The 16,662-nt window shown below is 37.4% G+C and overlaps 1 protein-coding gene across 10 annotated transcripts in view; it reads left to right on the top strand.

The window, feature by feature from the left end:
* ARID1B (AT-rich interaction domain 1B) overlaps positions 1-16,662 on the top strand; it is a 452,871-nt gene that overhangs the window by 330,345 nt on the left and 105,864 nt on the right. The gene's annotated exons all lie outside the window — the stretch shown is intronic.

The raw sequence follows: 16,662 nt of genomic DNA, 5'->3' as shown, positions 1-16,662 counted from the left end.
AAAGCAAAAATGTTAAAAAGCAGGAAGCTGGGATCACAACGTTCTGTGGCCAGCTCTCAGTTTTTAATGGACTAGTATTATGTTTTACCAGATGCTCCAAAAGCTCAGAAATGCTCTTTTCCAAAATCTAATTATGACATGTACAAATTGGCTAAAATAACCTCTATCCTGTTTCAAGTTCAGTGTAAGGCAGCTAAGCACTCTATTAAAGAATCTGTTGAAGTCTTACCTGTCATTTATATGTTCCTCTCTTTTCCATAAAAAGAAAGGAGATTTTATGTGTTCCTTTTTTATTTTATCTTACATAACAAAAAATGTGCAATGAAATGGGATAGCAAAAAATAGATGCTGCAATCTTTTTCTGACTTTAGGGTAAAAGTAGGGAGTTTTAGACTAGTAGTTCTTTGGGCATATCCTGAGATGATGGAACACTTTCTAAATGCTTGTTTGTGACTTGAGGTTGTAATTATGGATTGCTTCTGTCCAGATACTTGTTTGAATATTTGAATGTTTATTTAATTTGTATGCCACCCCACTCCCGAGGCACTCGGGGCAGCTAACAACCAAAGGGGGGAAGGGGATACAAATAGGACAAAAGACAGACAGAATAAAAACAACAGCAGTCACAACATTTCAAGTGGGGCTGGAAAGTCATCAGCCCCAGGCCTGCCGGAACAACCAGGTCTTTGTGGCTTTGCGGAAAGCCTGAAGGGTGGTGAGGGTCCGGTTTTCCCAGGGAGATCGTTCCAGAGGGCCGGAGCAGCCACAGAGAGGGCCCTCCTCCGGGGATTTGCCAGTCGGCACTGGCTGGCAGATGGAATTCGGAGGAGGCCTAATCTGTGGGATCTGATCGGTCGTAGGGAGGTAATTGGCAGGAGGCGGTCTCTCAGGTATCCAGGTCCGATACCATGTAGGGCTTTAAAAGTAACGACTAGCACCTTGAAGCATGTCCGGAGCCCAATAGGCAGCCAGTGCAGCTCGCAGAGGATAGGTGTAATGTGGGTGTACCGAGGTGCACCCACAATTGCTCGCGCGGCTGCATGGATAAGCTGAAGTCTCCGAATACTCTTCAAGGGCAGCCCCATGTACAGCGCGTTACAGTAGTCCAGTCTTGAGGTCACAAGGGCGTGAGAGACTATTTGAAGGGCCTCCCTGTCCAGGTAGGGTCGCAATTGGTGCACCAGGCGAACCTGGGCAAATGCCCCCCTGGTCACAGCTGACAGATGATGTTCTAAAGTCAGCTGTGGGTCCAGGAGGAGTCCCAAATTGCGAACCCTTTCTGAGGGGCATATAATTTCACCCCCCAGCCTGAGACATGGAGTACATGACCAATCTTTGGGAGGGAGCATCAATAGCCACTCAGTCTTGTCGGGATTGAGTGCAAGCTTGTTCATTCCCATCCAGACCCTGACAGCCTCCAGGCACTGACACATCACTTCAACCGCTTCACTGAGTTGGCACGGGGCGGACAGATACAGCTGCGTATCGTCCGCGTATTGGTGGTATTTTATCCCGTGCCGACGTATGATCTCACCCAGCAGCTTCATGTAGATATTAAATAGGAGGGGGCACAGGACCGAACCCTGCGGCACCCCATAATTGAGGGGCCCGGGGGTCAATCTCTGCCCTCTGACCAACACCGACTGTGACCTGTCCGAGAGGTAGGAGGAGAACCACTGAAGAACGGTGCCTCCCACCTCCCGCAACCGCCGCAGAAGGATACCATGGTCTATGGTATCGAAGGCCACTGACAGGTCAAGGAGCACCAGGATAGAGGCCCCTATCCCTGGCTCTCCAGAGATCATCGATCAGCGCGACCAAAGCAGTTTCTGTGCTGTAGCCAGGCCTGAATCCAGACTGACTTGTTTTACTTGTGTAAAACAATATTGTTTTTGTGGAAGTAAGGGTGTTATTTGAAACTGGGAGAAAGGGTATTTGACTCAAACACTTTAAGAATCACTGAGTTAGGTGCTATATAAGTAGTTCTCAACTTACAACTGCAATTGGGAGAGGGTTGTAAGTCAAGGCACTGATAAGACCAAACTCAAATTTATGACCATATGAGTTTGTTAAGTGAATCACATGACCATAAGTTTGAATCCATTCACAAATGGTATTTTTTGTCAGAAACCAGCAAAACATCACCAGAAACTGGTGGTGACCCTTTGAGAGCTGTATGCAATGAAAATTTCATTTTAATGTATACCGATTAGTTTACATTCAAAGTGACAATAAAGAATCTAGTCTAATCTAGTCTAGAAAAGTTACAAATCCTGGTCACGTAATTGTGGAATGTGGTAACCAGTTATAAATATGAGCTGGTTCCCAAATACCCAAATGTCATGTGTCTGTGTGAGTGTGCGCACATGCGCACACATTTTTCAATGGCTGCTAATGTTTTATAGGTGATAAAGCATCCTTTCCAAATCCAGTATATCTCTGAATGGTGATTAAACAACCAGTTTTAAGGACTATCTGTAGAGTTAAAAAGTAACTTATTTTTAAAAAAATGTTTTAAATATATATACTCTTTTTAGGGTGGAGGAAAAACAGCAGTATGTTTATTTCAAGTTAAGAGTACTCTAGCATGAAGGCAGCAAAAACCAGCACATTTTATTCCTATATCATGAAGGTGTTAGAATTTGAGTTTAAAATGGAAACCTTTTAGTCTTTTGGGTATAGTTTGTTGGAACGCTCAAGATAAATTATGTAAAGGGAGCCAAGACACCATCTGTCTATTCTTGAGGGTGATAAATCTCTGAAAATTTAACAAAATACACCCAAATTTGGTGAGAGAACAAAATAAAAGAATATGTTTGAAAATGGGTTGCGTTATGGTTTGCATGGATAAAATTTTGTAGTACTTCCTTTTGGAGAAGTGGTTTGGGCAGCAGCTCAGATTGTTGCCAAAAGTACCAATCTAAGCCCTTTGTGGCCAATGGTATTGAAGGCCACCATGAGATCAAGGAGAGCAAGGACAGATCTACTGTATATTCTTTTTAATTTCTGCTGCTAGTGTGAATGAACAGTTGAATAGTGTGGGTGAAAAAAGTCCTTTTGACTTCTCAAATGTGGGTGCTGGACTGGGACTTGACTAGATATAACTACAACTTTTTCAATGAAAGATTAAGAACTAATCTGTTGTTATGTACTAAATAAATAGTATCTGTTCTAGATAAATATCAGTATCAAAATATCAAAAAACATCAGTCTGGTTTACAAGGTCATTGTAAATATTTGAATGGATGTTTAATTCTCATCCATTTTCTCTTCCACACCATAATTTTGTATGAACAAGCAACATTTTTGAAAATGAATGCTAAACCGTAATATTTTTTTCATTTTTAGTTATATCTAGGTAAGAAGTAATTTAAAAAAAAATCCCTTAGTGGTCACTAGTAATCTTATTTAAAAGGGTATGCTCTAACAATAATAAAAGAAAACTCTCCAGTGGATTTGTTCCTTTCTTATCCCTAGACAGTGCTGGATTCAAATTATTGTGATGTGTTGATTTATTACAGCTGTTAACTTTCTTAGTAATCAGTTTCATTGCTCATTCTAAATTCACACATGTACCTTTGATTTCTCTTCCAGAACAGAGCAATGTGAGTTGTCGTTGACTAATGAAAAACAGAATTAGTTTCAGCATGAGACAAACGGAATGCCGACACCAATCCAGAAATGCATTAATCTTTAATAATCCACATCTCCATGTTTATAAATGATATAACCAAAAGTTGTTAATGCTGTTATTCTCCCTTGCAAACAAAAACTGACATAACAGTTGAGAAATTCCAAACTACACTATAAAAATATAGGTAAACATTTATGTGACCTTGCAAAGAAGTTTAAATTAATGATCCAAACTTCCTTAAGGAATTCCTCTTTATGATTGCAGGTATACTACTCTAGTTCTGGAGTTCTTGATGCTCTCTAAACTTGGTTGTTTGCTTGTACACCCAATTAGATATCATCAGTAACTAGTGAATATGAGTTTTGTTCCCTGTTTATATATAGTAGTTTGTGGTGGGGGGTATGGTTTTCTCATTGATAGTTCCTTGATTAGGGTATTGTTTTCTGCTTGGAAGTTAATTCTTGTTTATCTAAGTGTGTTCTAGTCTTCTTGTTCCTCCTTAGCTTTTTTTTTAAATTAGAATAATGTGCAAATGTAGTTTAGCTGTGTATGTCTACTGATGGCTGACTTGTCTGAATGCCAAGCTTCCTGAATACATAGCTTGTTTGTGTTCAACTTGGTTTAGGATGCTCACAGTTTCTCAATTGAAATGGTTGAATCTGTCCAAGTGTTAAGGACTTTTCCAAGTGATTAAGGATTTTTCATTCTGTCTCTTGATTGCTAGATGGTGTTCATGAATAGACTCTGCCTGTTTATTCTATATAGTGGCTGTTACAGTTTCACTATATGTGGTAAACGATTCCTGTTTTTTTCTTCTTGGATTACTGGGTATTTTGGTTTACTTAAGCTATTTTCAAGCCATTTTAAATTTTATAGAACTGTAAAAATACAGTGGAATGCTGCCTTTATGTATAATGCTCATATTTCTCTATCTCTCTTTCACACTATATTATAGATTGGAAACAATACAGTACAAAAGTAGTCCTCCATTTACAATCATAATTGGGTTCAGAATCTCACTCACTAAATGAAGAGGTTGTTAAGCAAGATGCCACATGACTGCTTTGCTCAATAACTGCAATCCCGGGTCTCCAAGTTAGGTGACTGATTGGGTTATTAAAAGGAACTCTGGGGTGAGGGTTCATGTCCAGCCTGGTGTGTTGGGATGGGGAGAGAGCACAAGCCTCACACCACACCCACAGTCCAACTCCTCCTCCCCACCCCATAATTGTGAGAATGACGGCATTCCCTATCGTTTTCTCCTCCAGGGAGAAGAAATGCTAGAGTTCTGAAAGCTGAGAATGCTGGCATTAGCTAGCATTTTCACCAGATTTGACATTCATTTCTCCAGCGTATGGAGGATCTTTCTAATTTCCTCAATGCTTTAGCTAATCTACATTTAAATAACATCTGAATCCGCAAACACTCTGTGTGTGTTCTGTCTGTGTGGAAATGGAAGAGATAATTTCCCCCTCTCCTACAACTATCTCCTTTAGGTAAATAGGGTCAAGTTCTTCTATGTTTTTGTGAAAATAGTGTGAGTAAAAACATCAAGATTTAGTTTTTCCTTTTCAGATGTACATATTTTTTCCACTCATCAAATTTTGATGCTGGCTATATCTTCATGGCTGTCTTCACATACTAGATAGGATTCAACAAAGCACTTAAGAAAGGGATATACACGTGGTGTTGGGTTTTTTTTTGTCTCATTGAATGATTCCTCAGTAAACCATCTACTGCTTTTGAAGTTTTGATTGATTGATTATGTTTTATCAGGTTATTTTTGATTCTTCGCAACCATATAGATCAGATCTGGACATTTTATGGCTGTGAGCCACATCCAGCCAATGGGTGGTCCCAGTACGGCCAGTGGCAGGGGTAGAGCATTGAGAGAAGGTGGCAAGGCATTGATGCATGGCTGCGGAGGGGTGGAGTAGCAATGATAGGGGGCAGGAGAGCAGTACCGCTTTGACTAGGAGACAGGGCTGGGATGGGCAGTGGCAATGTGGCGGTGCGGGTGGCAGCCGTCCACAGTAGTCAGGGAGAAATTAAATGCCACCCCTGATATAGATAGATGTTGTCCATGATGATCTATTCCTAACTGGGTCTTTCAGGTCTTAAAGCATTGTACCCTTTGCAACTCATCCATCCACCTTGAACAATTTTAAAAATTTGAAACTTGGCTTAAGAACAAGGCAGTCTCTTTGGCTCAAAAAGAAAACTATCAGAAAGCACACTCAATTGCCACCATTGAGTAATAAAAGATGGCACTTTTACTCTATAAATGTGATGAAAAATACTGGACATCTGTAGAGGGGATTTTTTTTCTCATTTGAAATATTGTACGCCTCTGTAAGTTGCTCTCGGGTACATGGAGGTAAATCGAAGGGAAGCTTTTTGAGGTGGTCAAATTAGACCTTTAAAAAAGCCGTACCTCAGCTCAGAAAAGGCCTAAGTATAGACGAGAGATGAAGTCAGTAATAAAAGAGCAAGCTTTCATCTAATCTTTCTCCTAGAGACCCAGCCGGACAAATTGGCAACTGTGTTCGCAGCTACCCCCCTCCTTTTTGTACCATAAGAACTACTAATCGGATCCATGCTGCTCTAACTGTGGTTAGTTATTAGCAGAATAAAAGCAGTTTCTTTGAAAAAACAGGATGGGGTGGGCTGGAGGGAAATGGCTATACAAAAGTGTGGGGTTGTTAGAATCTTAAATGCACAGCAGTTGATTTGTTCCCCCATTCCACCCCATATTCTGAATTAGATGATGAATAAAATCTTTTATCTGTCAAATATGTCTGTTTCCTTCAGAGGGCAGCCAAATATTAAGCTTTTCAGACAAAAAAAGTAAATGCTGAAGGAATAAATAGTTGGGAGGAGGAATAGTAGGCAAGTGGTTATGAGAAAGTCAGTGTTGTTTTTATTAATATGCTTGAATAAAGAAATTGAGAATCATAAAATTTTACAACACACCTTTCTTCTCCAAGATTGTAATGAAAGTGTTCCTGATCAGACTTTCCTATTAGGAGGCCATTCCATAAACTCTCCAGTTGTTTTTTCTTGTCAGTGAACTCTTAATTTAAAATCAGTCTTCTTGCCCAAAACTAGCCTTGATGGTTTGGGAAATCATTCCATTTTTCATTCTGACGGTCTAGAGCAGGGATGTCAAACCGGATTTCTTCGAGGGCCAGATCAACATTGCAGTTCTCTATGACACCTGGGGGAAGGACAGATGCTTCCTGTAGCCCCCTGGCAGCCAAAATGGGCACGGGGATTCGCACACAGCCCACCTGAGCCTTGTTTTCACCCTCCATGGCCTCCTGCAGCACTCTTTCAGCTCTTTTTTGGCCCCTTTTTTGGCAGAGTGCTGTAGGAGCCCATGGAGGATAAAAATGAGGTGCGGGGGACCTGCATGCAGCCCATTTTAGCCGCCAGAGGCACCGTGGGCCAGTCCTTTGATATTTCCAGGCTGGCCCCATGGGCCAGATTTAAGCAGCCTGCGGGCTAGATGTGACCTTCAGGCCTTGAGTTTGACACTCCTGGTCCAGAGGGTAGCACCATCTTCTTTTCTTTTTTTTACTACGGTATCTTTAATTTCCAAATGTGTTTACATTCCTGTAATACTTTTTGTTAGTCAGCTATATGGAAAACTACATTGACAGTGAAATTGACATCTGGTTTGAATTCTAAAATGAGCAATGAGGCATTTGCTTTAACATCTTAGAAGATTGGGGTTTTTTCTGCCTTTTAAGTTAAGAGCAACACTTTACAACATATCCCTTGGCGTGACAGCATTCTGCTCTCCACGTGTGTATCAGCAGAGGATGTTGCTAGTATGCATGGCAGCCAGAGGGGAAGGAGACATCTGATTACCGCACCATTGCAGTTGATACCTTGATGTAGGTGACAAATAAGCAGAGGGTGAAAATTATATATTTAATAAAATTTCTGCAGACGGTTTTACACTTTTGGACCATCTCTACTTTGATCCCATATGAGACTAAAGCGCAAAACATTCTGGTCCTTCCTTTTGCACCCATATGTTGTCATCTTCCAAAGAGGAAGCGATGAAGAGGCCAAAAGTGTAGCAGAAAGCACCTGAGAAGTGAAGGATATGTTTGAAAGCAGAACAAAAGAAAAGGGGTCACAAAGCGGTCTGCCTTCTGAAAATGGCAAAGCTGCCTTAGGTCTTCTTATTTTCCCCTCCCTCTCCAAAATAGATTCTTAATTCTTTTTTAAATTCTTTTTTCTTGCACTTTCTTTGAACTCTATTACTTTACTTTTAATACCACTTGATGGTTACTTACTTTGAAATTCCCCATTTAATTTTAGTGTTTGCTATGTTGGTAGTGTGATAGAAAGCCACATATGAGTTTTTAATTTTGTTCAGTTTCAAAGTCCAATGCTTACCTAAATGGAGACTACTCCCCTGAAATCAAATCAGGTTTCCATTTGTGGGTTTCATCCCACCAAGTTTCTGTAAAGGCAACAATATCATATCTGCCCTCATTTACTTGAATTTCTAATTCACCCTGTTTATTCCTCATACTCCGTGCATTGGTGTATAGACATTTGAGTCCATTTTGAGTGACCTTGTGTTTACTGTCTACATAACCTGTGTTGTGCCTGACTGCCCCTACTTGCCACCTATTTGATTAGTGCACATGATATGGCACTCACTATTAATTGCTTGTTTGCTTGACAGTAAGGTTGATAATGTTACCCACACAAACTTCTATGTTACATGCAATTTTGGTCACTAGAAATTCATACAATGCCAGAACCTTATTCTGACATACTGTAATTGTGTGAACGAAAATAAATATATAAATTATGTCCAGACAAGGGAGCTCTCTTTTATGGTACCTTCTCTCTCTGTAAAAGTATGAAATGTAGCCTATAACAGCGGCCGCCAATCTTTTGGGCACCAGGGACCAGTTCCGTGAAGCGAGGTATTTCTGCAGACCGGAGAGGACATGGTTTCATGTGCATCCCGCAGATGGTGCTTCGCTTATGTGTGCAATCTGGTTTCTGGCATGCTGTGGCCCGGTGCCAGTCCATGGACCGGGTGTTGGCGATCCCTGATGTATAAGAATATATAGGAATGGGAAAAGTCTGAGGATATTATCCAAACTCCTAGATCAAGTTTTTTGTAACTGAATTATTATGGTATTTTCTCATTACTTCACTTTTCTTCATATTGTTAGTTTTAGCCTCCACAAGAAACTAAAATTTATTATTTCACATTATGAAAATAAGTACACATGTGTAAAGCTATTCTAGAAGACATTGCGTACTGTAAGGAAATTCAAATATCTACTTCTCATTCCTTCTGTGAGAGAAACTGTAGTTTAGATACGAAATGGATTAATAATTTACTTTCCCTGGGAAAATCACTTAACGTGGTGTATTTTGTTAATAACCAGAAATTTAAAATGAAAATCAGGTCAAGTTGTGCTAGATCTGTACAAACAGTGAGAGAAAACTTGCTTGAAGCATCTTTTTATATATAGCAATTGTTTTTACACAGAGAATGGCATTTCTATTCTAGATTTATCAGCACACAAAGCAACCATAAACACATCTTAAATGGCCAATTTCACAGGGTTTATGACTGCATTGTATTGCCGCTATGACACCAATCAGCCAAGGTGTAATCTGGCCTTTAGAAGGCTGTTTAGTCTGTGTGTAATGCATTGCAATTATCAGGGTCCCAGGCTTGGTTCCAGGTGAGCACCAAAATACTGTCAAGGGAAAATCTATCCATTTAGCTCTGCAGACAAATTAAAGGAAGGGTAAAAGACAGAGCTTTCAAGCAGTAAGGTCTGCAATACAGTTCAGTATGCAAATTTGTGCGTTCAAACCAACATTCATTCATACATATTTTTTCTCTCTCCTTACTCTTCTCCTTTTACTAATTTTCTATTTATTTATTTTTAGTATTTTCTGGCTATATATACGCCAAGCCTTAAATTCTCTAAAATAATGTTCAGTTTTTATAGGAAACAAAGTATGAATACTATTAATTAGGAAGGCAAAAGTCAAAATTAAGGATTTGAGTATTTATGATTTAATCAAGAAATAGTTACTTTAGATCTCCCTAAAACCATTTGCCAGAAGAAAAACAAATAACTAAGACTTACCGTAGATTGTATGAAAAATTATCAACCAAACAACCTGTGAGCAGACCTCCATTCTTGATATCTCAGGATCCAACTGAGTAATAGAACCCTCATTTCAACTCACCCATTTTGAACAAGAATTCTCCTATCTACAATGTTCAACTTTTGGCGGAAAGTTGATAAGAAGATGGTAAGATACCTTGGGGAAACAGATTCTTTAATTTGTGATTCATACTTAGGATAGCATAGAAATCAGTATTGGTTGCTTAGTCAGATGAAGGTCAGTCAGATGAAGATCATCCAGGCATTTTGGCTGGTTCAGAATGCAATAGACTGTTTATTGGTGAATGAAAATTACCATTGCCAAGAAACAATTCAGAATGCTGCAATAAAGCCTTGTATATCTGGGCTCTTAGGTACCTCCAGTCCCACTTCTCCCAATGGAATTTACCAATCTGGTGCTTGCTTCCTAGCAGAAATAGTTAGTGATCTCCCTTTGGGGAAAGATGAAGGGGTCAGGGATTCTAAAGACTGCTTCTCAGTCGCAGCTCCCTATTTTATGGAATATCTTCCCCTTTGAGGCCAGATTAGCATATGCCCTGGTGACATTTTGCAAGTTGATGAAACTGAGCTGTGCCAGAGACCATTTGGAGGTGATTATATTCAGGGCTTGTTCATCACTATTCCTTTTAGCTCTACCATGGTAAATTTTCAATGGCTAATATACAGCAAGAAAAAAAATCGCAAAATGTATTTTATCTCTCTCTCTCTCTCATTCAAAATAGCAAAATATATGCCAGTTTATCTATGTGTTCAAATTATCTGTATTATCAATCAACAGATAATTTGTATAAAAAGATCCCATTATATTTTATGTCTTTTTTTGGTAGAAATACTATTTTCAATTCATTTCATGCAAAGCCAAGCTTCAAATCAGTTTTCAGTGAATCATCACCTAAGGCTGCCAATCTGTTCATGTACACTGAAATCCAATGGGTTAATGCAGCAAAAATAATGTATTGATTTCTTTCACTTTTGCCAGAAATCAAAGCTTTCATTGACTCAAGGAACAGAGACACTATCCAATTATCAAACAGTATGTCTGCTCGATTTGGCATTTTTAACAGATGTGATAGTGAAATTAGACCCCTTAGTTGTGAATTGCAAGGAAAAAAGACAATTGCTATCATGATTAGAACATTTTAAAGCTTGCAGATCAAAACTTAACTTTTTGGTACATAAATTGTTGAAAAGAAAAAGTATTTTCCTTTAGCACTCTGAAAACAGATAATAAAACTGTTGCTGGACTCCTGGACATTAACAAACAAAATATAGTCTTTCTCATTAGGCTTAGCCAAGAATGCAGTGGCAGATTCCATGTTTTTGAACAGCTAAAACTCTACGTGGTATTTATTTTAAATCTCATGGAAATACTTTAGTGACATTTCCGAACAAGCATACATTCTCATTCTGTAAAATAATACTGAAATCCATTGAAATTAAGGCAATCCTGCACTAATTTCTTGACTATTGTGGATATTAAAAAGTACAGTAGCATTTCCACAAAAATGATAACAATTTCCATCTTTGACTCTACCTATTTATGAATCTGCCTATTTTAATGCAAATTTTGAAAATGTCTGAAAAATTGAAATACCTCAGGCAGTTGCTTTCTTGTAAAACAAACAGGATTATATTAGCACTGACAAATACCAAACAGTGTTATGTTTTATATCATAATAAAGATAAATAACAGTTTAGCATTTTTAGTTTCTAATGTGCCTTTTGACAGCAATAACAATGTGCCAAAATCAGTGATCTTCTGATTAAATGTACTTCTGGAAATGCTTGACTGTCTAATTCTTAAGAAGATGCAACTATTTTGTTTATATTTGCCCTAAAGTAACTGTCCTTAAAAAAAAAAGTTCCCTGACATTGAGAAATGTCTATCTAAATATATATGTTAATCTTAATCTTTTATAGTACACTGAGGATGTAGTATAATAAAGGAAATAATACTTTTCTTGTTTGCTATTACTGCTGTTATTGTCTTACTTCCTATTTAGAGTGCTTTAAATTGCCATACAAAAATTAGAAGTTACGGTCAGAAGTAAAAACACTATATATTTAGAGAGAAAATCAGTCTCAGGAAACTACTGTTTTTTGATCTGATTTTTTCCTCTGTCTCATACAGGATGGCTTGCTGTTGACAAAACCAAAGAAGCCAGGGACCAACAATAGTTTCAGTCAAATGGAGGTTTTTAATCAAAACACAGTCTGATTTAAAAATGAAAACATATGCATCCATACCAGGGATAAAATGCTCTGAAGCCTGCTACCAGTTTGCTTCGCTACCGGTTTGTTTCACACATGCATGCATGGTTTGTGCACATGCATGTAGGCACACCACAGGCGTTACTGTGCAGCACTAAAAAAGAAGGATTAAGAAGCCTTTTCTGAGTCTGCAAAAGGAAGTAGAACAGTGGCGGGGGGACAACTGTGCCGCATGGTTTAGATTCGCTAGAAAGTAGGATAATTTGTGTGACACAGCTGATCATCGGAACAACTGGTTTGGCTGAACCGGTGGCATTTTTTACTACCGGTTCAGGCAAACCGGTCTGAACCTGTAGCATTTCCCCCCTGATCCATACTCATTTTTTCTAATTCTGAGATTTAAATTAGGTGATTTAGGTAATTAGATAATACATTTTTGCTTATATTCATGTTTTAAGTTATAATAGTAATTGATCTACATTTAAAATTAAGAATGAGTGAAGAATATTCCAGTTATTTAAAAAAAAGAAATCTTTTTAAAATGGTATAACAATTAAATACTGTAGTTGATCAGCTGTTAGTGCATGAAACAATAAAGTAAAATAAAACCTTTAAAATATATCTGTAAAAAAACATTTATAACTTGCTACAATTAACAGCTATTTGTTCACTTATATAATAGCCCATGTAATTTGTACTATGTTCTTTGGATGTTTTCTGGTTCCATTATATTAGTGGCAAGAGCACCAATAAATATAAATGCCAATAGACTGCTATCCTTGCCTAGAACCACTAATATATAAGAACAGTGCTGCTGAATTAAGACAAAGGCTAACAAATAAACCAAAGTAATTTGTTGGCTGCCAACATTAATTTAGTTGTAATGGGTTTTTCAGCTTCTAGATCAAAGGTGTTTTCTTCTGTAAGGTGAAATTGCTTTAGTGGAAATAAAAACAAATGCTGGTATTTCAAAGCTACATAACCATCATTATATCATTTGATGATGATCTAAAGTAAGTTAAAACAGGGTCTATTCATTTCAGTTACTAAAATCCTTACTGAAATGCCAGAATTGTAGAAGGTTCTGAAAGTTACGGTTGTCAGCTCTAGGCTACGAAACAACCCAACAAAAAAGGGGTAGAGGCAAAGTGATACAGAAAATGCTTCATTTTTGCTGATATCTAATGGTCATCTGGATTTTTGCAGTCCAGATCTGGTATTTTTACGGAAAGTGATCAAGTATAATTTCTGATATTGCTTCAGAAAGCATATAACAATTGATGACATAATAAATTTGATTTTGTACAATCTCATCATTATGATTACACTTGGTTAATACTGTAATATTAAACCTGCGGTAGAATTACATAACAGATTTGCTATCTCCTCTTCTACAGTGTCATGACCAGGCCATCTATATTGTTTTATTGAATTTATACTTTTTATTAATTTTGTTAACAATCTGTAATTATATCAATTTTATATTTGTTTTTACTATAGATACATGCACATTATAATCTTTCCATTTCCCTGTAGGGTTAATGCCTTATTTGTTTTGAGCCCATTCAACTGTGGACAGTTGTACTGAATCCTAAAGAATTTCAGTTCTCCCATATATCTTTTTACAAGTCTTAGGCAAGCTGGTATGCTTAGTTTTAAGGCAACATAAGTCTTGTGAATGCTAGGCGCTAAATATAAAATTAAGATACTCCAATACATATATTTACAGTTTTGTATTGAAGTAGTGTGTGTTATGATAGATCATTGAAACATGTTTCAAATTTCCTTGAATATCTATCAGTAATATTTTAGACATATTTGGGATGAACTTTTCTATTGCCTCTTACCAGAAATAACTGTTTGGTCACAGCTGAGAATCATTGGATTTGCCTTGTGTTCATTCTAATGCAGAAATATATCATCTCATCAAAAAATAAAGTTAGTGTTTTGTTTTGATGAGACTTGCTTATTCTTAAGTGAACTTTGGAGAAAAAATAGTGAGCATTAAAGATTTTATAATAGTACTTACTCTGGTTATGCTCTCTGCCTCACCTCAAGAGCTGGCCAGAATGTAGAGGTATTTTATTACAATTTATTGTAATATTATAATCTCTGTATCCAAAATATCCCTATGGGAAGCTGAAAATCCCAGACGGTAACAATTAGATTAATGTAATAGTGTAAGGAATCATCTACTTGGTTCCAGTTACTTAAATGGCAGTCCTACTCAAGAATGAGGCCTATTTAGTGTGAAACATAATTCACTTCTTTCCATAATCTACCATTTCTTTTTTTATTATTATTATTATTATTATTTTTTAAGTTTTTATTTTATACACATAAACACATCAACAAGAACAAACACATGACTTAAGACAACATAGGAACAAGAAGTTCCATCATATATCATACAACAGTTCCGTATCGGTTTCTTTGCAGTTAGTGTTTTCCCTTTCTATACCTTTCTATCTTACATTCATGGTCTCTTTATTCGTTATCCATTTTTATGTATAATTCTATATTTATTTATACTTAGCTATTTATAACCAAATATTGTTTATCTATAATGTGCTATGTATTCTTACTATCATTTATTCTCTTACATACAATTCTAGGTATACATTCACATGGTTATTCTTTTTCTTTGCCAATCTTATACTATTGTTATTCCATTTAAGAGATTATAGGGTACAGTTTGGATTGTATTGTTTACCATCCCAAGCGTCTGTTATGACACCACCTTATTTTCTTTTTCTTTTCTTTTCTCTCTCCATTCCTTCTCTACTTCCTTCCTTCCTTCCTCCTCTCCTTCCCTTTCTTCCTTCCCTTACCTCTCCCCTACTCTTACCCTCTCTCTTCCCCTTCCTACCCTCTCTCCTTCTCTTTTTCTCCCTTCCTTCCTCCTCTCCTTCTCTTTCTCTCCCTTCCACCCACCTTTCCTTATCTCTTTCTTCTTCCCTTACCTCTCCTCCATTCTTCCTCTTCCTTTCCTACTATCTCTCCTTCTCTTTCTCTCCTTCCATCCTCCTCTCCTTTCCCTTCCTTCTTCCCTCCTTTCTCTACTTTCTTCCTCCTCTCCTCTCCTTCCTTCTTCCCTCCCTTTCTTTTTCTATTGTTATAAGTATCTCTTTTAAATCTCAATTTGTGTTTTCTTGGGGATGGTATTTCCACAAACCCATATAATTTCATATCATTTCCTTTTTTCTCTTTCGTTCTATAGTCTATATGCCAGCTATCGTCCTGAGTTGATTTCACCATTCTTAACCTTCTTATTTTATTAAACATCTGGGCTCTTCTTTTTTTGATGCATTCAGCCCATTCAAATTTATTGAGATAATTGTTGTTTCTTGATCCATCTTTAACTGGGGTTGGTTTTTTTTACTTCTGGTTTGTATCTGACTTTTCCCTCTCGCGCGTTCCTTCTCTGCTCTCTCTCTTTCTTGCCTCTGTTCTTCTCTCCTGTTTCTTTCATTATGTTCTGGTATTTCTTCCTCTTGACCTCCACTTTCCAATTCCTCCTTGCTTCCTTGTTCTATTTCCCTCTTGCGGAATTCTTCATAGAATTTATGTGCATCTTCTATATTTTCTATCTTATATCTTTTTCCTTGCCAAGATACTAGAACCCCTTCTGGTACCAACCATCTGTACATTATTCTGTTTTTATTTAACTGGTTTGTTAAGAATTGGTACTGCCTACGTTGTTCCCGAATTCTTCGTGGAATCTGTTTGAGCGTGATCAACTCTTTTCCCTGTAAAGTAATTGTCTCTTCTCTGGTTTTTTTGTACACTTCATCTTTTGTTATTTTTTTAGCAAATCTTACATGCACTTCCCTCGGGAGTCCATGTCTTCTGGCATAATTAGTGTGCGCCCTATAAGCCTCATCAATGTCTCCTCTCAATTCTTGTTCTTTTTTTTAAAGAGATTCAGTGAGAATTTTAATTACTTTTCCTTTCACGTCCTCCTCCTTCTCTTCCGGTATGTTTTGGAATCTTAGGTAGAATGCAGCTCTTTCATTTTCCAGTTGAATTATTGATAGTTCTAATTCTTTATTAAGTTATTTATATTCCAATTCCATTTTTTCCATCCTCAGGTCTGATTGTTCTATTTTTTCTTCCATACACTGGATTTTCTGTTCATTGATTGTTAAGGCCTTCTGTATCTTTTCAATTTTGTCATCTACTATCTTAATAGTTTCTTTCAATTCTCCCATTTCATTTTTCATTTCTTCATGATTCCTCCTTGTTTCTTCATGATTAGTAGTTGTCACTTCTTGGCTTTTCGCCAATGTCTCTTGTATCATCTGGAGGATTGATTGCATACTTTGCATCGTTGGAGCTGGTCCCGCTGTTTCTGCCATCTTTTCACCTTTCTCCAACCCCAACGCACTCTCAATTGATCTTTGATTTGAGGAGGGGGAGTGTTGCTGAGATCACATTGGGTGTAGTTTTTTTCACTAATTTTACTGAAGTTGCCATTTTTTATCCCTCTATTTATCCTTTCCCACAATTGCATATAAGTTTTACTTTTACTTCTACTTTGTCAGTAATATCTATGATATAAATAATTGTATATTTCAATATTCAACAATAATTAACTGTCCTTAATATCACATTTCAATCCCTAAACATTCC

Source organism: Thamnophis sirtalis, unplaced genomic scaffold (genome assembly GCF_051295495.1).
Source record: "Thamnophis sirtalis isolate CommonGarterSnake01/CBP01778 unplaced genomic scaffold, rThaSir2_p1.2 scaffold_6, whole genome shotgun sequence".
Classification (NCBI taxonomy): Eukaryota; Metazoa; Chordata; class Lepidosauria; order Squamata; family Natricidae; genus Thamnophis; species Thamnophis sirtalis.
This window is presented reverse-complemented; position numbering and strand designations above follow the sequence as displayed.